This window comes from Eleutherodactylus coqui, chromosome 1 (genome assembly GCF_035609145.1).
Source record: "Eleutherodactylus coqui strain aEleCoq1 chromosome 1, aEleCoq1.hap1, whole genome shotgun sequence".
Taxonomy (NCBI): Eukaryota; Metazoa; Chordata; class Amphibia; order Anura; family Eleutherodactylidae; genus Eleutherodactylus; species Eleutherodactylus coqui.
The window spans coordinates 455,460,265-455,483,830 of NC_089837.1; positions in this window are offsets into that span (position 1 = coordinate 455,460,265).

Genomic DNA, 23,566 nt, shown 5'->3' on the forward strand with positions numbered 1-23,566 from the left:
GCTGAATGATTCCCTTATGCTCGGCCTGAGCCCATTCTATCCAGGAGACCTCGGTATTGCTGAACGCTGAGAGTAAGAACAAGCCGTTTTGTAGCGAGAAGAAACAGCAGAGTGAGTGTTGACCAGTAGAGAGAGAGCGAGAGAGAATTTTTGCCAAGAGAGGAACTTGCAGATAACTTGGACTGTGGATTATCCTGATGTCCTGAGAATCCTCCCTGTTGCTCCACTCTGGCTTGTTGTATTTGTACCAAGACTGTTTATTTGGAATTAGGTTTAGGAGTTTGCAGTAAACGGACAGAACCGACTGTTCAGAAAGTTGTCCTGTGTGTGGACTGTTTTATTACATCTGGAAGATCTGCTGCAGAGGACGGAATGGTGGCGTCATGAGTGACAATTTGACCAGTTACAACCCTTGTGATCTCCCCCCAACAGAAATGTGGTTAGGTCCCAAGTTACTCCCAGGGGAGGAGATGCTAGAGCCCCATGACAAGGCCTTTCTCTACCCCGCTGTCTCCTTGGCTGTGGGCCCACTCCTTGGACGCTACAATAAGTTACATAAAACTACCCCAAAAAGTGAACTCCCCAAAAAACTAAACAAAAAGGAAACAGAAAAAAACCAAGGGGTAGAGGAGGTGTCAGTGGTGTTAAAGGTGGTAGAGGACAGGCCAAGTTGGCACTTTAATTGGCTCCCACTGAAGGAGGGTCATATTTTCGGGGAAACACAGTAATTGCAGCTGCACCAACATCAGGCCCACAGCTAGGTCTACTTACCGGAGAAGTGCAGCCTAGGAATTCTTTGAAACTGCACGTGATGTCAGAAGAGGGGTCATCTGTAAGATCTGTGGTAAGCGTTTAAATATAGCCAGAACTAAAACAACCTCATTAGATGTATGAATAGTAACATGAACTACCACTACCTGCTGCCTTGGAAAGCCGACCTGGGCCAGAGGGTAAAGCATAAGCCTTCCTCCATCTTCCGCCCTGTTCATGCAGTAGCCTCTGAGGTCAGAGAGGCAGTTTTGTGTAGGGGTAGTAGCATATCTACTTCAGGCCTCTCTTCCACAATTGACGATTAAGCTTCAGGCTTCAGAGCCAGGAGTGGTAAATGGAGAGCTGTAGTTGAGTCTCCATCATCATAAGCACCTTCACTGACATTAACATCTATCAGACATTCCAGTGTAGGAAGGTCAAATACCTTGAAACAGATGTCTGTGCATGGAGTCTGGCTTTGGTTTTAATTCACAGTCATTGTTACAAGGCGTGTATAAAGAGTCTAACTTTGGCTTAAAGGAATGTTGCCTTCCAATAGGTGGCAATGTGGAGGTATTATTCCATCTCCCTTATTTTCATATTACCCAGAGGAGCATAAATAGCTTTTTGAGTCTCCTCACTCACCGTCTAGGTGGTCTCCCTAAAAAGAAAAAATAGCGTTTCTCATCCCCATCCCAGGCCTTTCACTAGCAAAACCAGACTCCTACTTTACACGGATGAAGGGCAAATAACCTGAAACAGCTGTCTGTGCATGGAGACTGGTTTTGCTTTTAATTTCCAGTCAATGTTACAAGGCTTGTATAAAGAGTCTAACTTTGGCTTGAAGGAATGCTGCCTCCAATAGGCAGCACTGTGGAGGTATTATTTTATCTCCCTTATTTGCATCCCTCCTATAGGAATGTTAAAAAATACCACCCCAACTGTCCACGAGCACAGATCACAGCTTGTGGACACAGGCTACGTGGACACAGATGCTTTCCACAATGTCATACTCTGTGCTAACTCATAGTACCAGATGCCCATTTCTTTGCCCAAAAAGCCACCCTGCCCTGTACCACCATGTAAGTGATAACGTGTCGTTGACTTTACAGAATGCTAGCAGTGTCAGGGTGCAACTGACAATGGATACGTGGGCTAGCAAGCATGGCCGGGGTCATTATATATCCTTAACAGTACACTGAATCAATGTACTGCAGGTGGGGCATGAATACAAAAGTGGTAGTCCATGTTTAATGGTACCCCGAGAGTTGTGGGACATTTATCCTTCTCTTTCTCCACCTCACCCTCCTTCTCTTCCTCTATCTCTTCATTAACTTTCAACACCCTCCACATCGGCAAAGATAAAATCCAACCTCCATACAGTGGTGCATGTGATAAAAACTAGAGATGAGCGAGTACACTCGCTAAGGACAATTGCTCGATCGAGCATTGTCCTTAGCGAGTATCTCCCCGCTCGGCAGAGAAGGTTCGGCTGCCGGCGCGGGTGACAGGTGAGTTGCGGCCATAGGCGTACCGATAGGGGGTGCCGGGGTCGCAACCGCGACCCGGCCCTTGCGCTTGAGGGGGCCCAGAGGCCGCCCTGCAGCATATACAGGTGACTTTCACTTTGCACTGTCGGCGGCCGCTTGCTAAGTTAGTGCGGTCCGGCCGACAGCACAAGGCAGGAGGAGAGTAGGAGAAGGGAGGGGGGAGGACGTGGAGAGAGGACAGGGGGAGAGGAGGGGGTGGGGGAAAAAGCAGAGAGGACTTACCGGCACACAGGCACAGCACAGCAAGACATCGAGTGGCCAGGGAAGATGTCATCTCCCTGCTGCTTCCTTCCTGTTCCTGCTGACACTGCGCACACCTGCTCTCCTGAGCAGAGTAGTAGTCCGGGCACCAGAGTATGTATGTATCTATCTGTCTGTCTGTATGTCTTTCTATGTGTCTGTCTATCTTGTCTAGTCTCATATCTATCTATCTATCTATCTATCTCCTATCTATCTATCTATTTATCTATCTATCTATCTCATATCTATCTATCTATCTATCTATCTATCTATCTATCTATCTATCTCATATCTATCCATCTATCTCATATCTATCCATCTATCTCCTATCTATCCATCTATCTATCTCCATATCTCTCTCTCACTCTCCTATCTCTCTCTCTCCTAGGCCTCATGCCCACTTGCATGCACGGTGCTGAATCCCGCAGTGAAATCCGCACATGCCCGCGGACATGGAGAGGGAAAATACATTATACTTACCTTTCTGGACGCTGCGGAGCTCTCCTCTGTGCAGGTCGGATCTTTCTTTCTTCTGGTCGGCGGACGTGCTCGGCACGCCGGCAGCGTGCCACGTGCACCAATATTTTAAAAAATCTCCTGTTCTCCCGCGTATCCACGGCACAGTACAACAACAGCTGCGGCTGTACCACGGATACAAACGGCTTCCATAGGCTTCAATGGAAGCCGCGGGAGCCGTCCGTGTGGCAGATCCGCAGGAAAATGGAGCATGCTGCGATTTCTTCCTGTGTGTGTGACCCGCATGCCGGGAAGGAATCCCATCTGCATGCTTTTAGCTGCCCTACCGATGCCAATGCATCCCTATGGGCAGTAAGATGCACGGATCTCCCGTGCGGGTCCACGTGCGTGCAGTTTTTATAAACAAAATCCGCACGTGGACATTGGCCCTCAGGCATAGATACGTGGCGAGGGGGAAATAGGACCTGGGGGGGGGGCCCAGCTGAACTTTTGCACCCGGGCCCCTGAGCCTTTAGGTACGCCCTTGGTTGCGGCAGTCAGCAGGGGGGAGCGGAGGGGAGAGAGGGAGAGAGAGATCTCCCCTCCGTTCCTCCTTGCTCTCCCCCGCAGCTCCCCACCCGCCGCCGACAGCCAAATCTTTGCTCCCGAGCGGGCAGATATTCGCTAAGGGCTATGCTCGCTGGAGCAATTGCCCTCAGCGAGTATACTCGCTCATCTCTACTAAACACCAAAATGCTGTCCTAAAATTCATATGTTTAGAAAAGAACATGGCTGAAGAGCTGTTGATGGCTTTGTAGGCCGAGGCTGAAACGTGGCAGACCCCACACATTCTGAAGCCAGGCAATGTTGTGTGTGACAATGGGGCCAGCCTGCTGGCAGCCCTTCACATTGGCAATCACATACCTTACTTAGCCTATGTGATGAACCTGGTAGTGCAGCACTTCTAAACAATTACCCAGGTTTACATCCAGTGCTGGAAAAGACCATAGTTCACAGCCAGACAATTTTCATTTGACAAGGTACAGTGACAGTTCAGACTACCAACCAACTGTCTCATTTGTGAGGGGCCTATACAGTGAAATTACACATTTAAAATGTTGCAAAGGCTAAGCCAGCAACAAGGAGCAACCATGGAGTACCACATGTTGTTTGCTATTAGCAGATGCTGTATGGAGTGGCTGCAGTCACTGGACGCTTATAGAGTGGCTGTGGATCAAAGATGTGTGTGAGTGCTTTGAGGAAGTGACAAAAATGGTTAGTCATGATGATGCACTAATCAGTATGACCATACCTGTTGTCTGCCTGCTGGAACAGATGCTACAGAGCCTTAGAGACAATGACGTGTTATTGTTACAGGAGAAGGAGGAAAGGCCAATCCGCCAACATTCAATACCACAGGGAGGGTTGCTTTGGGCAAAAAAGGAGGACATCCTCTCCAACATGTTTTTTCACCTATGGGAGAAGTATAGAGGAAGAAGAAGAGGAGGCAGATAATATAGGGGGAGGAGGTTATGCAATGTTCCTTCTATTCATTACAAACCACAGCTTATTTCATGTGGATGGTGGGGCCAGCCAGAGGACACGCTTAGGCCTGACCCTGAAGAATGTGAGCTATCACTCTTAGGCATTATGAAGCATATGAGTGCTTTTATGCTGCACGGCTTGCAGAAGGACCATTGCATAGCCCACATCAAAACATCAGATCAATACTGGTTCTCCATCCTCTTTCATCCCTGCTGCATGGCTAAAAGTACAAATCTCATTCCGGCAGTCTCAGGACAGACTGTTAAGCTGCTTGAGCACAGCATTTCCCAATGACCATAGGTATGTATCCACAATTGATCACAGCTCTGCAGCTCATGGCAGTTGTCCAGAAAGCCGCCACAGCAGTACCATCACCCGGGAGGCAGGGGAAGTCTAACAGCGGTGTTGCATAGTTTTTTCAGCCTGTCACAGCCTGTAGCAAAACCACAGGGTAAGACTGACAGTCACAGGCAGCAATGATCTATGATTGTTCAAGAGTATGTCAGCTCCCACGTGAATGTTAGCATTGGCCCCTTTAATTTCTGGGTGTCTAAGCTGGATGAGTGTCCAGAGCGTGCACAACATGCTTTAGAGGTGCTTGCCGGCTGTGCTGCCAGTGTCTTATTAGAAAGTGTGTTCAGTACAGCTGGGGGTGTGATAACTAACAGACACACATTCACCTGTCCACAGACTATGTGGATCACCTGGCATTTTAAAAAATGAACCAGGCATGGATTTTGCCTCACTTCTGCACCCCCATGGCAGATCCTACTGATTAGTTAGCACGCTGGCAATTTGTACTAACATATGACATAATCTAGTAGAACTTATCCTTGCAAACTATATGACAGTGTTTTTAAAACAAGCAGCACACTTGCTGTCTTTCATAGCAAAATGTTTGGTAGCTCTGCAGTTGTTCCTTGGAGCAGGTCCATGCTTGAGTGTTGTCTTTACCTATCAGAATTTCTCCTTGTAAAATGTATAACATTGCTTTTAGGAAAAGCAGTGCGCTTGTTGTCTTCCTTGTCGCAATTTTTGATCTAGGAAATCCTATGTAGGCATTATTTTGTTTTCAGTAACAACCCTGTGCTACGATTGACCCCCACACCACTGTACACTATTTGGATCAATTTTTGGTGGTAGAACAGTGTTTCTCAGATGTGTGGCTCTATTCACATGCAAATTGGGGGGCTTTGACTGCATTGAGGAACCTTGAGGGCAAATTAATGAATCTGATTTTTACTCCTATTGACTTTAATGGGAGCTACAGAACCATCCCGATTCTCAATGATTTTCGTGAAGTCTGCCCTATACGGATGCAAGCCAATTATTCCACTAATAACTCATCACTATTCATTAGGATTAGGATTTTTGACAATAGTCGCCCAAAGCAAAAATAAATAGTCAAAGTAAAACAAATTACTACAAGACATACAGAGAAAATGAACTAGCTCACCAGCAGGATGCACAGACTTGACCGGAATCAATTGCAGAAGATAGCAAGAAAAGGATCCAGCATCCACAAAATCCGGCTTTATTGAGACATATTAAAATCCCAACAGGAAGGACATACAACTGACGCGTTTCATGCTGTCACAGCATCTCTTAGTCATAGCATGGCTGCTGTGACAGCTTGAAACGCATCTGATTGTCGTGGCATTGTATGTCCTTCCTGTTGGGATTTTAATATGTCTCAATAAAGCTGTGATTTTATGGATGCTGGATCCTTTTCTTGTTGAAATCACTACAAGAGATCTACGGACATTTACTACAATTATTAATACAAAATGAATAAATACAAAGCTGTTCATTTTTGTTATTATAATACCTTAAAAAAATCATTTGAACAGCCAATGGATTTAGTAGAGTCACTTAAAGGACCCTTCACAACGGGCGGAAAATTCTGGACCAAAATCTACATATCTAATGTGCAGATTTTGATGTGGAATTAGAAATGGCTTAATTTTCCCTGCAATTCCCCATCAAAATCCACATTTAGGCATGTGGATTTTGGTGCCGATTTCTGCTGTATGCGTCTGAATAGTTCTGTCCCATGTAAAAGTAGTCAAAAAGAAATTATGATATGCGGATTTCAGTGCAAATGTTCTTGTAAGTAGAAGATGAAAATAATCACCCATAGAAGCAAGAGCCATATGTATGTATGACAAAGAAGCCAGGAATTAAAAACAATAAACCACACCAACCCCAATGTAAAGTATGTAGGGATGATTATGTTGGGCTGCCATTCTGTTACAGGCCATAGAAAATACGAGGGCAGTCTGGAAGAGATCTATAACTTTTGTAGGGAGCTACTAGTCTCCTAGGGTATAGTAATTGAAAATAATGATCTGGCCAACATCCTAGGGTTAGCTGATGGTTGGTCCATGCTTCTGCCTCTGCTGGGAAGTAGCAGAGCCCCTATGAGGATTTATCTCACTCTCTGACTCTAATCTCAGTTTTTCCCTCGCACGCAGAAGCTTCACACACTGAGCTCTCTTTTGGAGCACCAAAAATTGTATCTTTTATGTGGGAGTCCCAGTCAATCAATAAACGTATATGCTGCATGCTCAGTTTCACTGCGTCAAAATTTGACTCAGCCTTCATACAATAATTTTGGCACAATTTTTGGCACATTTCTAACTCTTTAGGGTCCCCCCTTGCATATCCACCTTACCTCCTGAGCATATACACTGACTCACCCTGAGCAAATACACTGTTCTGCTATCAGTTTGCTGTACATAGTAGGATTGAAAAAGTCAAGTACATCAAGTTCAGCCTTTTCTGATTGTGTTGGAAACAGCGAGTATTACTAAATTAGTGCTTCTCGAGACAGAAAAATATGTATTGAGCATGGAATTTTAAATGAGTTATTTTCAGAATGTGGATTTCTTTTCATCTGCAGACAAAATCACTGAAACACGGTATAATTTGTCTTCATTTTGGTAATGTACAATGTAAGATGGGAAATCAGCAGCTTTTATATGCACTGAAAACAATCCTCTCTGCAAGGTATCCCAACCTGGCCTATGAACAGCGGAGCATTTTTTTCAGGCTGTGATAAGGGAGCGGTAAAATAGCAATTCCGGTAATTCCTTATTTTAATGTTATTGTCAGAATTGCTGTTGCAGTTTTCAAATGATAACCCTCAATTTCTTTTCTATTTATCAGCGGGCTATAACTCATTTCATTTCTGCAGTCCCGATTTCATTTATAGATTGCAGATGATCAGATATTGCAGTCTACATTCTCTTGACAGATACTCCTCAAAGCTGTGAAAATGTCTGATTTGTTATTAAAGGGACCCTGTCAACTACTTTTACGTATAAGCTAAGCTTATGGGCTAAGAGTATGTGGCCTGAAGAGTCTGGGGATGTAAGTGTTATACTTACCTCCCTTACCTCCCTCATCATTCCTTACCTCCCTCATCGGTGTCAGCGCTGGAAGCTGCCGCTCAGTGCATTGAGCGGAGCTGCTATAGTCTGCCTGTTTTAATTTTATAACGGGCCGACTACATAGCAGTGGCGCTCCATACACTGAGTGGCCGCTTCCAGTGCCAATGGGGGAGGTAAGTATAATGCTTATATCCCCGGACTCGCTGGGTCAACAATGTTTAGCCCATAAGCTTAGCTTAAAGGTAAAAGTAGGTGACAAAGTCTCTTTAACCTTAAAGGGGTTGTGCCAACTTGCATAACCCCTTTGAGAACGCAGGGCCCAGGGCGATCCGCTGCACACCCCAGATTCTGCTCTCAGCACCCTCATCAAGCTGATGATTTTGCTGGAGGAAAATGCAGCCAGCCACATATTTCCCCCTCAGGAGTCTCTGCAGGGGAAATGTAGTATTACAGGATGGCCATTCATATGAACAGCCGTGCTATATGACTTTGACGACTCAAGGCTGCTAGAACAGCAAAGACTTATTGAGCGGCTCCCCATTCTGGGTCATAGAGGGACTCTAACAGGGCATATAAAGAGGGGAATTTTGACTTTAGACATCTATGACATATTCACAGGAGTGGTAAAAATAGTTGTGTTACACGGTTTCCATAATTCACTTCTGTTGCCAACTGCCTGTGTTTTTGACATAACTCATTATGTCTGTTATGGCTGCCAGCTGTGGTTGGGAGCACTCTCTCTCACCTCCCCTTTCCTGTGGCCATCAGCATCCTCTTGGTCAATGTCTTCCATGTGGCAGAATTGCACTATTCCTCCAGTTGCAACTTCTGCATATAGGGTACACATGCATACTTGGCCCACCTCCTAAATGGCCAATATGCTAACCCAGTTTTCCTGTCCCTATCTATCCCAATCATTCCTGGGTTATTTAAGGCTTAACCCCAACCTGGGAGCTTCCTAGTGTTGAAAAAAATGCAATTATGTGAGGTCTTGCTCTTTCAGTGTTAAAGGTGCAGTAAAACTGACATGTTACTAATGTAGCAAAGCTTAACTTGACTGTGATAACTTTCTTTAACAAGTTATCCATTGAAAAGCTATCTTAACACAGAAATAGCCATTCTAAAGCAATTGAAAGGTGAAATAAAATGCGATAGAAAGTTATCTTAAGAGTCAACTTAAGCTTTTTTACATTTGTGATTATTCTGCGGGTCACTATGATTACAGTAATAACCACATTTATATAGTGTTTATTACGTTTTCCTACTTTAAAAAAATATAAAACATGAAAAATATGCTTATTGACGCAACATTCTGACCCCCATAACTTTTTTATTTTTCTGTCTGGGGCTATTTGAGCACTTGTTTTTTGTGGGTTGAGCAAAAAACTTGATCCCCCATAGACTCGACAATTTCTGGTGATGTAAGGGGACATCACCTGCAGTCTCTAAAGATAATAGGTGAGATCAGTCCTGATTGTGTGAGCGGTTGTGGAGCGGTATACAGTAATTCCGCGATATGTACATGTTGCTATCTAGACTCAGCCATGTAGTATCGCCACAACTATTCTGCATTAATTCGTCTTTATTTCTATGCCATACAGTACTTTTACTCCCATATATCACAGATTACTTTGATATTTTTGATTTCTTTGTTGAGATATTAGATACAACATTGTTATAACGTCTAACATTCTCTTTTCCATGAAGACCAGAAGTTCCTCATGTTTCCACCATCTTTGGAGGGATAAAGCTCTACAACCGGACATCACATCCAAACAACAACAACACCAAGGAGTTTAGAGGACATAAAACTTGAGCAGTGGATGTGCTGTGACAACAACCTTCGAGGATGTTTAGAATGTAAAGAAACACTGCAATTGTCACATTGTGCTCCTGGGACCTGTAGTTGTAGAGTTCTCCAGCCAGTCAATCCCCATGCATCTGTATATATAAAAACCAGCTCCTCTTGCTAGAGGGTACTGGTCATTATCTCTCAAAACTTTGGTGTTTGGAGTCATGAATGCCATAAGGCTAGTTTATGCTGTTCTCCCATACTTTCCCTGAAGATGGTCTGAACACCTGATTTTCCTGTTCGCATGTTCACATGTTCTGCGGCTCCTGCTCCCTTACCTTTCTGTCAGGTGTGGTTGCACACATCGGATGTCCTTCACACTGTCAAATGGGTGATGTCTGACACCTTGTCCCTTCTCCATCAGATAGGTGATGTCTGAGGCTCTGCCCCTTACAAGTGTGGATGTAGACATTTAAACTACGTCTGTTTCGGTGTATGCATGCATGCGGCTTTGGGCGCTATTCTGTTGTGTCTGTAGGTGTGCAGTGTGAACAATGACTTGTCTAATGTCCATCTGCAGGTGTGCAGACACCTAGTGTGAACAGTGACTTGTTCAGTGTCTGTAGCTGTGCAGGCATCATGTCGTATGTTGGAATTCCCTGTGTCTGTAGGTGTGCAGGCGTCTAGTGTGAACAGTGACTTGTTCAGTGTCTGTAGCGTCTAGTGTGTATCATGTTGCAATTTGCACATTATTGTCTAGAATATCAAGGTACACCTCCGTGTTCATAATATAATAACTAATAGTAATTTTTATTTGTATAGCGCCAACTTATTCCGCAGCGCTTTCGTGTTCATGGTTCTTGTCACTACAACCAACAGACTAAGACCATGTCATAATGGAACCAAAAGCATATTTAACTGTTGGCACAACATATTCAGGCAAAAGGTGCTCCCAAGGAATCCCGGGATTTGAAGATGGAATAGTGTGATTCATCACTCCATAGAACGTTCTTCTATTGTTCAACTGTCTAATGATGACACTCCTTGCACCACTGTTGAACGGCGATTGCGTTACGCTTCACAATCTATTCTACTACTAAGAGTGTCCAAATACTTTTGGTAGATTAGAGTAACTGTGTCATGATTTAGCACAAATCACAGAAAAATCTATCACAATGCAGCATTTCTGATATTGCAAGGTCAATTCAATGGCATTAGTGTTTCTTGACGCCACCGGAAGCTAGGGGTTGACAGGACGAACGCCCCTCTCACACCTCCAGCTCCCGATTGGCTCAAGCCTGTAAGGTCCTTTCTTTTCAGTCTCGCCGCTCGCCTGCAGCCTCCTATCAGCCCCGCAGGTCCCCCACTCCCTGTGTGCTTCTGCGGCCGCTGCTGCACAGTGCAGGGAGGGCGACAGGGAAGCGGCTCTGGCGCCCCCCGCACCGCTCACTGTCCGCCACTGCCCTCCAGACTCCACGTCCCCCTGCCTCCCTCCCTCAGTGACAGTCAGGGCCGCAGGTCCCCCACTCCCTCTGTGTCGGCGGCCGCTGCAGAGTGAAGGTAGGCTGATGGGGAAGCGGCTTTGCCATCCCCGATGTTCCCTCACTGTCCGCCGCTGGCCTCCAGCCTCCGCTTCCCCCTCCCTCCGTTACTCACTGTGAGGCATCGTAGTACTGCGGCCGCCGCTGCTGCTGCTGATGCCTCTGCTGGTCCGCCAAAATCCGGCGCCGCTGCTGAGTGCAGGGAGGCCGGCGGGGAGGCGGCTTTGCCGCAGCCACCGCCGCTAACTCTGTCTCCCCCACTAGTGCACAATGCGGGCAGGCGGCCGGGAAACCCGCTGTGCCGCCGCTCCCTCGCTGTCTGGGTACGCAGCTCACTCCAATGCCGCTTAAGGTGCTGTTAGTGAGTGCCAGGACCTAACAGAGGGGAGTGGCTGGCCTGTTAAAAAGACTGTATCTTGTCGCCACCTACACTTCCGGTGGCGTCAAGATACACTAATACCCTATTCAACATCCATATGGAATAAATAAAGACATATTACAGTTTCTGTGTAGCCGGAACCTAAAGAACTACTCAATATTGGAGTGATGTTTGTTGGGTCCTAGCAGGTGGTGTTTGTCACCGTATGATCGTATTACCCCAAAAAACCAAAAAAAACCAATGCATACATTATTTGCAGTCCACTGTCATACCATTACAGCATTATGAGAAGAATAGTTTTGTGAGAGATGGCATGCTTGAGGAATTCAGAACTTGGCCTGACTCACAGCGAAATGCTTTCATCAATTAATTTCATACAAAAGTGACTCAGTGCTTATTGTTAAAGAGAAGTCAGAGCTTCTTGATAAAGTGCATCTGAGAAGCTGTATTGGCTGCTAAGCAACTTTGCAAACTTTAGCATCAAGTATTTAGTCATTGACAACTAAGGGAGATACTTTATCAAAGTGCCATACTGCTGTTTTTATAAGGGTATAATTTCAAGAGTGAATTTACAGCTGGGCTTTAGAACTATAAAATAAGACACTTGATGAATATTAAAAGGAAATTATAGCACTTCTCAGATCAGAGGAAATTCCCATCAACTGAGTTGTTTCTATTTCAATTTAGGCTGAATGGTTCAGAAACACCTGAGACAGAGATTTATTTGCCTTTTCTCAAGTTGTCCAAACAAATGCATATAGAAAAATACCCTTGAGGGCTTATTCACACGGGCGTATATTGGCCAGATTTTCACGCCATGGCTGATATATGCTGCCCCTCTGATGCATTGGTGTACAATGCATCAGTGCACAGGGGCATATCTCCGCAGCGTCTCCCTTCTATTCTCCTCTTCGCCCCTTGCCGCTGTTTGCAATGGGAGGGGTGGGACAGGGTGGAGCTAAGCCCCACCCCATCCTGCCCCTCGCATTGCAAACATTGGCAAGGGGCGGAGAGGGGCAGGACCTTAGCACACTAGCTCCCGCTCTGTCCTGCCTCCTCCCCTTGCAGAGAGCCGGCGAGAGGGAGGGAAGGGCTCTCTTCCCTGCCCGACGGCGTATACAACGCCCCGTGCATCACACGGTAGCGTATATCGTCCGGCTGGCCGATATACGCTCGTGTGAATAAGCCCTAGCTCTGAGCAAATACTACTCAGTAGTTGCCCAATAGAAAATAATACCAATATGCAAAATCGGATAAAAATAGGTCATGCTACGTTTTTAAAAAATGGCCATGATAAATACGCCCTTTTTGAATAGATCTAGCGCATAGATGTGCATTAGCTCCATAATATAGTCTGTAAAACATGGACTAAATATGGAGTTTAAATATGATCGTCTGAAAGTGGCTTTAGGGTATTTCCATATGGGATAAAATTTCTGCAGTGGATCAGTGACCAAATCCCCATGTACAGTATTGTACAGTATTATATGCAGGTTTGTTGCAGATTTTGCTTATGATACACTTCGATGAGTTTGATGTAAATATTTATGCAAATAATATTTGTATAATCAGTCCATTCTGAAATCACAACGCTCCGATTATGTAGCAATGCTGTCAGGAAGCAGATATGGATCCACTTTGCCACACATTTAGTCGGTTTATGGCTTGTTCGGGACACCGGACTTAGAGAACCCTCTGTTTTCACCCTTGATCTCTCCAAATGGGATTTCGTCTTTGCTGTGGGGTCCCACAGAAGTAGTCTCAGTTGTGTGGCTGTTGATGCTACACACGACTGAGAATGGGAACACAGACATAACCAGAAGACAAGCCGAAGTTGGGGCTGGCAGCATAAACTTAAAGACGGATATCAGGCAATAGGATAGGGCTGGCAATAGACAAATAGCATGGTCCAAAAATGTAGCTGAGAACCGGAGTACAAAAGTCAGGGTGGTCCTAATCAGATGAAGAATTAGAAACCAGGAAATCACTCAGATTACTACCAACAGGCTTACACAACTGGAAGGACCAAATTACTTAGGCATCCTCAATGGGAGAGGATGCGTAGTATAGCCAGCGGTGTCAGGTGGAGGGGACTGTATAGCGGATTGTGCACTAGATCTACAGGCGGAAGCCAGTGACCAAGCAGCAGGGAGGATGCAGAGTGTACCCCAAGTCTGAGAACAGTACCTCAGAGACAGGCGAGTGGAGATGGCTGTACTGGAAGCATTATAACAGATGCCTATTAGCCTGGAAGAGGACTCCTAGAGCAGAGGGGGAGAGAAGAGGAAACCTTATGGATTGCAGTGTTTATAAAGGGCGCTGTGGCTATCACTGGGTGGGATGTAGCACAGTTTGGTGGCACTGTAACACCATAGAAAAGAATTCAGCTCTGCGGTTCTCTTTTTGCTTAATTGGGGCATAGTTCTGTATACTGTACTAAAAAAAATGTTGCAGAACCTCTTGTATAGGAGGAAATGGAAGCTTCATGACAGCTACTTTCTCAGTTTAAAAAAGACATAGACAAACTGGAGCAAGTTCAGAGAAGAGTTACCAAGATGGTGAGCGGTCTGCAAATCATGTCCTATGAGAAATGGTTGAAGGATCTGGGAATGTTTAGCTGGCAAAAAAGAAGGCTGAGAGAAGACTTAATAGCTGTCTACAAATATCTGAAGGGCTGTCACACTGCAGAGGGATCAGCCCTATTCTCATTTGTACAAGGAAAGACTAGATTAAATATTAGAAAAAACTTTCTGACAGTGAGGGTGATCAATGAGTGGAACAGGTTACCACGGGAGGTGGTGAGTTCTTCTTCAATGAAAGTGTTCAAACGGAGGCTGGACAAATATCTGTCTGGGATGATTTAGTGATCCTGCACTGACCCTGGAGGTTCCTTCCAACTCTACCATTCTAGGATTCTATGATTTAGGCCGCCTGCAGACGGGCGGAAATTCTGCGGCGGGATTTCCCACGGAATTTCCACCCTTGGAAGCTGCCATAGGATTGTGTTAACAAACGCAATCCTAGGCAGATGGCCGCGGTTTGTCCGCGTGAAATCTCGTGCGGCAAACAAACAGCAGCATGTTCTATTTCTCTGCGGGGTTCCGGTCTGTGCATACGCCGGCTGCCCTGCAAGCCGGCACATCAAACAGCCGGAGCCGCGGGCGCGGGGGAGTACGCGCTGCTCTCTGCAGGCGTTTGGGTTGGGTCCCGCGGCGAGAATCCTCGCAGCCGGATCCGACCCGCCCATCTGCAGGCAGCCTTAGTCCTTACAAATAGGTTCACTATCACCCAACTGCTATATAATCTCCTAACACCACTATTGCTGCAGACCCCCTTTCAGAAAAAGTAAAAGGACTTTCTTAACAAAGCCCCTTCCTCTTTTTCTCCTTTTCCAGTAGCAGTGTAAGTGTCTACTAGTCTAGAATTTCCAGCAGGGTGTACATTATATCATATATTAGAAATGATCCATAAATAAGGAACTAATATGTCTTTGCAGAATTTTGTTTTTCTGTTCTAGCTGCTCACTTTCACATATTCTGCAAGGCTGCTTAGCAACCACTTGATTGGTAGTCTGTATGATCACAATTCCAGTAAATGTAGTTACATTCACTGGAGCAATAATGGTAAGTTTTATTTGCAATGTATCGCCTTTTCATGCTACTGAACATTGACTTATTTTGTAGTTCTGTTATACTCAGTCAAATGTGAGTAGGCATGAGAAAAGCACTTCAAATGAAGCACAGGCTGGACTAGAACAACGTTTAGGAGAGGCCGGCATGATGGTAGGAGTAGGCAGGGACTGAGGGGTGGCTTCAGTAGTCGGAGGAGGAGAGGGGGTAAGCTTTATTAGCAGGGAGCACCTGTGCTTACGTCCTTCCCAACAGTAACACAACATGATGTGTTCTTGCCCATTCACCTGCTCCTCTAAGTTATTTCTTTCCACGAAATGGATTCAAGTATTGGACTATTCTATTTTGGTAAGTGCTGGAACAGAGGGTTTATTGTTCACCCTGGCAGCTGTGCGGAGGTTGTGCTTAGAGTTGGTGCTAAAACTCGTGGGGGATTCATCTTGGTACTGATCAGTGAACTCTTCAAAAGTTTGATTGGGCCAGTTTGACGAACATGGAAAAAATTTGGTTTGATCCGAATTAGTTCGAAGTGAACCTGAACTTCATCCAGTGCCCCTAAAACTGGTGATGATGAGGAGGAGAAGAAGACACATCATTTTAGTGGTTTCAGCTCAGATGAACTCCCTTAGGTTTGGGTTTGTGCCAAACCGAACTTTTGGCAAAATTGAACCTCAAACAGGGTTCGACTGTTTTGGTTTACTCAACATTAATCCTGCATATATAACTCTCAATATTTCAATGGTAGCTTTTTTTACTATCTGGCTATTTTGCGGGCCTCCTTAAGGTATTATCCTTGAAAGGGCATTAGTGATGTTAACATTTCCGCTTAAGTGCTATTGATGCCTCTGAGCCGGATACATGAGTGGAGCTAAAAGGATATCGTGGACAGACGGCCATCAGATATTAGTAGCTTGAAGCACTACTTCTGCTATTTATGTCATTCATGTTTGTTTGTGGAGGCCTGTTTTAGGTAACATTATCAATAAGTATTAGAGATGAGCGAACGCGTTCGTCCGAGCTTGATATTCGTGCGAATATTAGGGTGTTCGGGATGTTCGTTATTCGTAACGAACACCATGCGGTGTTCTGGTTACTTTCACTTCCTTCCCTGAGACGTTAGCGCGCTTTTCTGGCCAATTGAAAGACAGGGAAGGCATTACAACTTCCCCCTGCAACGTTTAAGCCCTATACCACCCCCCTGCTGTGAGTGGCTGGCGAGATCAGGTGTTCGCCTAATATAAAAGTCGGCCCCTCCCGCGGCTCGCCTCAGATGCCTGGTGAGTTAGATGAGGGACAGTGCTGTTTATACCGGAGCTGCTGTAGGGAAAGAATTGGTAGTTAGTGTAGGCTTCAAGACCCCCCAAAGGTCCTTATTAGGGCCACTGATAGCTGTGTGTTGGCTGCTGTTAGCAGTGGCATTTTTTTTTTCTCAAAATCGGCTCTGCAGAGCGTTGCACCTGGCATTAGGGACAGAAGTGCTGCATAGGCAGGGAGAGTGTTAGGAGTGAGTGTAGCCTTCAAGAACCTCAACGGTCCTTTCTAGGGCCATATTTATCCGTGTGCAGTACTGTCCAGGCTGCTGTTAGCTGTGCTGCATTTTTTTTGGGCTTCTCAAAATCGCCTCTGCAGAGCATTCCACCCTCCATTGATACTGCAGGGAAAGAATTGTATAGGCAGGGCCACAACACAGTTATTATTCATAGAATATACGCAGTGCTGCCTTTTGGTGGAAAAACAAGTGAAAACAAATCTATTTGTCCAGCCTCTGTCCGTCCTTACGGGCGGTGGACACGTGTGAGCTGCGTGAAAAACATTGCTAAATCATACGCACCCAGCTACGCTTTACTGCTGGCTTCGCCATTTGCTTTCCTTAATTGGGAAAAAAAATACCTGCTCTGCCAGAGTTATAATAACTCTGCTACCCTCACGTTCTGTGACACATTAGCAGGGACACAGCACAGTTATTAAACTTAGATTATTCATTCACTAGAGGCAGTGGGGCCTTTCGTTTTCCAAAAAGGGAAAAAATTATATTTGGCCTGCAGTCTTGCGCCAATTTATTTCCTGCCTGTGAAATCAAATCACTGGTAATACAGCATGCTGAGGGGTAGGGGTAGGCCTAGAGGACGTGGACGCGGCCGAGGACGCGGAGGGCCAAGTCAGGGTGTGGGCACAGGCCGAGCTCCTGATCCCGGTGTGTCGCAGCCGACTGCTGCGCGATTAGGAGAGAGGCACGTTTCTGGCGTCCCCACATTCATCGCCCAATTAATGGGTCCACGCGGGAGACGGTTATTAGAAAATGAGCAGTGTGAGCAGGTCCTGTCCTGGATGGCAGAAAGTGCTTCGAGCAACCTATCGTCAACACGCAGTTCTGCGCCGTCCACTGCTGCAAATCCGAATCCTCTGTCTGCTGCTCCTCCTTCCTCCCAGCCTCCTCACTCCACTACAATGACACCTGCTCAGGAGCGGGAACACTCCCAGGAACTGTTCTCGGGCCCCTGCTTAGATTGGGCAGCAGCGGTTCCTCTCCCACCAGAGGAGTTTATCGTCACTGATGCCCAACCATTCGAAAGTTCCCGGGGTCCGAGGGAAGAGGCTGGGGACTTCCGCCAACTGTCTCAACAACTTTCTGTGGGTGAGGAGGACGATGACGATCAGACACAGTTGTCTTGCAGTGAGGTAGTAGTAAGGGCAGTAAGTCCAAGGGAGCAGCGCACAGAGGATTCGGAGGAAGAGCAGCAGGACGATGAGGTGACTGACCCCACCTGGTGTGCAACGCTTACTCAGGAGGACAGGTCTTCAGAGGGGGAGTCAAGGGCATCAGCAGGGCAGGTTGCAAGAGGCAGTGCGGTGGCCAGGGCCAGGGGTAGAGGCAGGGCCAGACCGAATAATCCACCAAGTGTTTCCCAAAGCGCCCCCTCGCGCCATGCCACCCTGCAGAGGCCGAGGTGCTCTAAGGTCTGGCAGTTTTTCACAGAGACGCCTGACGACCGACGAACAGTGGTGTGCAACCTTTGTTGCGCAAAGCTCAGCCGGGGAGCCAACACCAACAGCCTCACCACCACCACCATGCGCAGACATATGATGGCCAAGCACCCCACAAGGTGGGACGAAGGCCGTTCACCGCCTCCGGTTTGCACCCCTGCCTCTCCCCCTGTGCCCCAACCTGCCACTGAGATGCAACCCCCCTCTCAGGACACAGGCACTACCGCCTCATGGCCTGCACCCACACCCTCATCTCCGCTGTCCTCGGCCCCATCCAGCAGTGTAGTTCAGCGCACCGTTCAGCCGTCGCTTGCGCAAGTGTTCGAGCGCAAGCGCAAGTACGCCGCCACGCACCCGCACGCTCAAACGTTAACCGTCCGCATAGCAAAATTCATCAGCCTTGAGATGCTGCCGTATAGGGTTGTGGAAACTGAGTCCTTCAAAAGTATCATGGAGGCGGCGGCCCCGCGCTACTCAGTTCCCAGTCGCCACTACTTTTCCCGATGTGCCGTCCCAGCCCTGCACGACCACGTCTCCCGCAACATTGTGCGCGCCCTCACCAACGCGGTTACTGCCACGGTCCACTTAACTACGGACACGTGGACAAGCACAGGCGGGCAGGGCCACTACATCTCCCTGACGGCACATTGGGTGAATTTAGTGGAGGCTGGGACAGAGTCAGAGCCTGGGACCGCTCACGTCCTACCCACCCCCAGAATTGCGGGCCCCAGCTCGGTGCTGGTATCTGCGGAGGTGTATGCTTCCTCCACTAAAGCACCCTCCTCCTCCTCCTCCTCCTCCTCCTCCTCTGTCTCGCAATCAAGATGTGTTAGCAGCAGCATGTCGCCAGCAGTCGGTGTCGCGCGGTGTGGCAGCACAGCGGTGGGCAAGCGTCAGCAGGCCGTGCTGAAACTACTCAGCTTAGGCGATAAGAGGCACACGGCCCACGAACTGCTGCAGGGTCTGACAGAGCAGACCGACCGCTGGCTTGCGCCGCTGAGCCTCCAACCGGGCATGGTCGTGTGTGACAACGGGCGTAACCTGGTGGCGGCTCTGCAGCTTGGCAGCCTCACGCACGTGCCATGCCTGGCCCACGTCTTTAATTTGGTGGTTCAGCGCTTTCTGAAAAGCTACCCACGCTTGTCAGACCTGCTCGTAAAGGCGCGCCGGCTCTGCGCACATTTCCGCAAGTCCCACACGGACGCTGCCACCCTGCGCACCCTGCAACATCACTTTAAGCTGCCAGTGCACGTGCCCACACGGTGGAACTCTACGCTCCACATGTTGGCCAGGCTCTATGAACAACGTAGAGCTATAGTCGAATACCAACTCCAACATGGGCGGCGCAGTGGGAGTCAGCCTCCTCAATTCCTTTCAGAAGAGTGGGCCTGGTTGGCAGACATCTGCCATGTCCTTGGTAATTTTGAGGAGTCTACCCAGGTGGTGAGCGGCGATGCTACAATCATTAGCGTCACCATTCCTCTGCTATGCATCTTGAGAAATTCCCTGCAAACCATAAAGGCAGCTGCTTTGCGCTCGGAAACGGGGGCGGGGGAAGACAGTATGCCGCTGGATAGTCAGGGCACCCTCCTGTCTATTTCTCAGCGCGTACAGGAGGAGGAGGAGGAGCATGAGGAGGATGAGGAGGAGGGGGAAGAGACAGCTTGGGCCGCTGCTGACGGTACACCGGCTGATTGCCTGTCATCCTTTCAGCGTGTATGGCCTGAGGAGGAGGAGGAGGAGGAGGAGGATCCTGAAAGTGATCTTCCTAGTGAAGACAGCCATGTGTTGCGTACAGGTACCCTGGCACACATGGCTGACTTCATGTTAGGATGCCTTTCTCGTGACCCTCGCGTTGCACGCATTCTGGCCACTACGGATTACTGGGTGTACACACTGCTCGATCCACGGTATAAGGAGAACCTGCCCACTCTGATTCCCGAAGAGGAAAGGGGTTCGAGAGTGTTGCTATACCACAGGACCCTTGCGGACAAGCTGATGGTAAAATTCCCAGCCGACAGCGCTAGTGGCAGAAGGCGCAGTACCGAGGGCAAGGTAGCAGGGGATGTGCGTAGATCGAGCAGCATGTACATCCCAGGCAGTGCAACAGTCTTTAAGGGCCTGGCCAGCTTTATGGCTCCCCACCAAGACTGTGTCACCGCTCCCCAGTCACGGCTGAGTCGGCGGGAGCACTGTAAAAGGATGGTGAGGGAGTACGTAGCGGATCGCACGACCATCCTTGGTGACGCCTCTGCCCCCTACAACTACTGGGTGTCGAAGCTGGACATGTGGCCTGAACTAGCGCTGTATGCCCTGGAGGTGCTTGCTTGTCCTGCGGCTAGCGTGTTGTCGGAGAGGGTGTTTAGTGCGGCTGGGGGAATCATCACAGATAAGCGTAGCCGCTTGTCAACCGACAGTGCCGACAGGCTAACACTCATCAAGATGAACAAAGGCTGGATTTCCCCAGACTTCTGTTCTCCACCAGCGGACAGCAGCGATACGTAAGCAATACGTAGGCTGCACCCGCGGATGGAAGCTACGTTCTCTCTCACCATCCAAAACGGGGACATTTCTGCTTCATCAATCTGTGTCTAATATTCCTCCTCCTCCTCCTCCTGCTCCTCCTCCTGAAACCTCACGTAATCACGCTGAACGGGCAATTTTTCTTAGGGCCACAAGGCTCACTCAAATAATTTTTCAGAACAATTTTTATAAGTTTCAATGCGCTTAAAAGCATTGGAACTTTAACTTGAACCAATTTTTCGTTACACTGGGCTGCCTCCAGGCCTAGTTACCACTTAAGCCACATTAACCAAAGCGATTAATGGGTTTCACCTGCCCTCTTGGCTGGCCATGGCCAATTTTTGGGATGTACATTAATACTGTTGATACAGCAATTTTTGTGGGCCCTCGCCTACAGTGTAATCAAATTAATTTTTAGCCCACCTGCATTACAGCTGACGTTACCTCAGCTGTGTTGGGCAATGCAATGGGATATTTTTATGTACCGCCGGTGGGTTCCAGGGAGCCACCCATGCTGTAGGTGAACACTGAGTTTTTAATACATCTGTACACTTCTAAAGAACCCGTCTGACTGGGGCATGCAGTGTGGGCCGAAGCCCACCTGTATTACGCACGACATTACTACCTCAGCTGTGTTGGGCAATGCAATGGGATATTTCTGTGTACCGCCGGTGGGTTCCAGGGAGCCACCCATGCTGTGGGTCGACAGGGACTTCACAATAGGGAGTTGTACCTGCCTGTGTCTATGAATTAAAAAGCCCGGTCTGACTGGGGCATGCAGACACCTTGACAGAATGAATAGTGTGTGGCACATAGGTTCCCCATTGCTATGCCCACGTGTGCAGCTCCTGATGGCGGTGGCACAGGATTCTATTTCTCATTGCTTCTGTACAGCATTGTGGGCTATCGCTCCGCCACTTTTAAAGAGGGTCGCTGCCTAGCCGTGCCAACCTCTGCAGTGTGTGCCTGCGGTCCCTCGTCATGGCAGACGCAATTCTAAATAGACATGAGCGTGGTGTGGCATGAGGGCAGCTGAAGGCTGCCCAGGGACACTTTGGTGTGCGCTGTGGGGGGGGAGGGGGGGCGGTTGGGCAGCATGTAACCCAGGAGAAGTGTCAGTGGAGTGTCATGCAGGCAGTGATTGTGCTTTGTTGGAGGTAGTGTGGTGCTTAGCAAAGGTATGCCATGCTAATGAGGGCTTTTCAGAAGTAAAAGTTGTTGGGAGGGGGGGGGGGGCCCACTCTTGCCGGTATTGTGGCTTAATAGTGGGACCTGTGAACTTAGGATGCAGCCCAACATGTAGCCCCTCGCCTGCCCTATCCGTCACTGTGTCATTCCCATCACTTTCCTGAATTGCCCAGATTTTCACACATGAAAACCTTAGCGAGCATCGGCGAAATACAAAAATGTTCTGGTCGCCCATTGACTTCAATGGGGTTCGTTGTTCGAAACGAACCCTCGAGCATCACGGGAAGTTCGTTCCGAATAACGAACACCCGAACATTTTGGTGTTCGCTCATCTCTAATAAGTATCTTTATTCCTTAATTATTGCAGTTATGTATTAATTATTGGACTAATTATGGTTCAAGATACAAAGTAATCTTTTATCTGTTATTTTTCTCCAATGAAACGACTGCTGTGGCCATTCAATCTAATGTAGGTGTTCAAGTCTTTATTGTTAGCTTAAAGGGGTTGTCCCGCGCCGAAACGGGTTTTTTTTTTTTCAACCCCCCCCCCGTTCGGCGCGAGACAACCCCGATGCAGGGAGGTAAAGAAAGCTCACCGGAGCGCTTACCTGAATCCCCGCGCTCCGGTGACTTCTCTACTCACCGCTGAAGATGGCCTCTTCCTCCGTGGACCGCAGCTCTTCTGTGCGGTCCACTGCCGATTCCAGCCTCCTGATTGGCTGGAATCGGCACGTGACGGGGCGGAGCTACACGGAGCTACACGGAGCCCCATAGAAGACTGCAGAAGACCCGGACTGCGCAAGCGCGGCTAATTTGGCCATCGGAGGGCGAAAATTAGTCGGCACCATGGAGACGAGGACGCCAGCAACGGAACAGGTAAGTATAAAACTTTTTATAACTTCTGCATGGCTCATAATTAATGCACAATGTACATTACAAAGTGCATTATTATGGCCATGCAGAAGTGTACAGACCCACTTGCTGCCTCGGGACAACCCCTTTAAGTGTTTAGTGTGGGGTGCAATTTGGGCGACACGACTTACTCAAGTCAAGCCATTTCGGCAAGTACAGAGTGTGTTTATGTTGCTATATTGATTGGTTTCAACCAATGGAAATTTGATTTATTGGTTACAACAACTTAGAGACCTGCTTTAAATTTTTTCCTGTCTTCATTGATTAAATGCAATGCTTGTAACATTCAATCAGCGATAGTACGAAAAAATTCATGTGTAGCAGCCCACATAATTGATATGTGAAAGAACTGGAATGATTCTGCATAGAGAAAATAATGTTGGTTGCTGCATGTTTGCATCTTTAATAGCTGGCAATGCTTGAGAAATGTTTGTCCAGCCGCAGTACAGATATTATATATCATGGATAGGACTTAATACTTCTTGGTTCTCAGTAATAATACCCTATGTTGTCAGGACACAAGGTTGTGAACCCTACGATCAGATAGTTATCTCCCTGTTCTCGGATATTAGTAGCTTGTTCCATTTCTAAGGTAAAAGGCAATAAATAACGGTGTGGAAAAATATCTTCGTATATCACATGGCATTCTTAGATAATCCCCGATTCATGGCCTTGGACCAATTA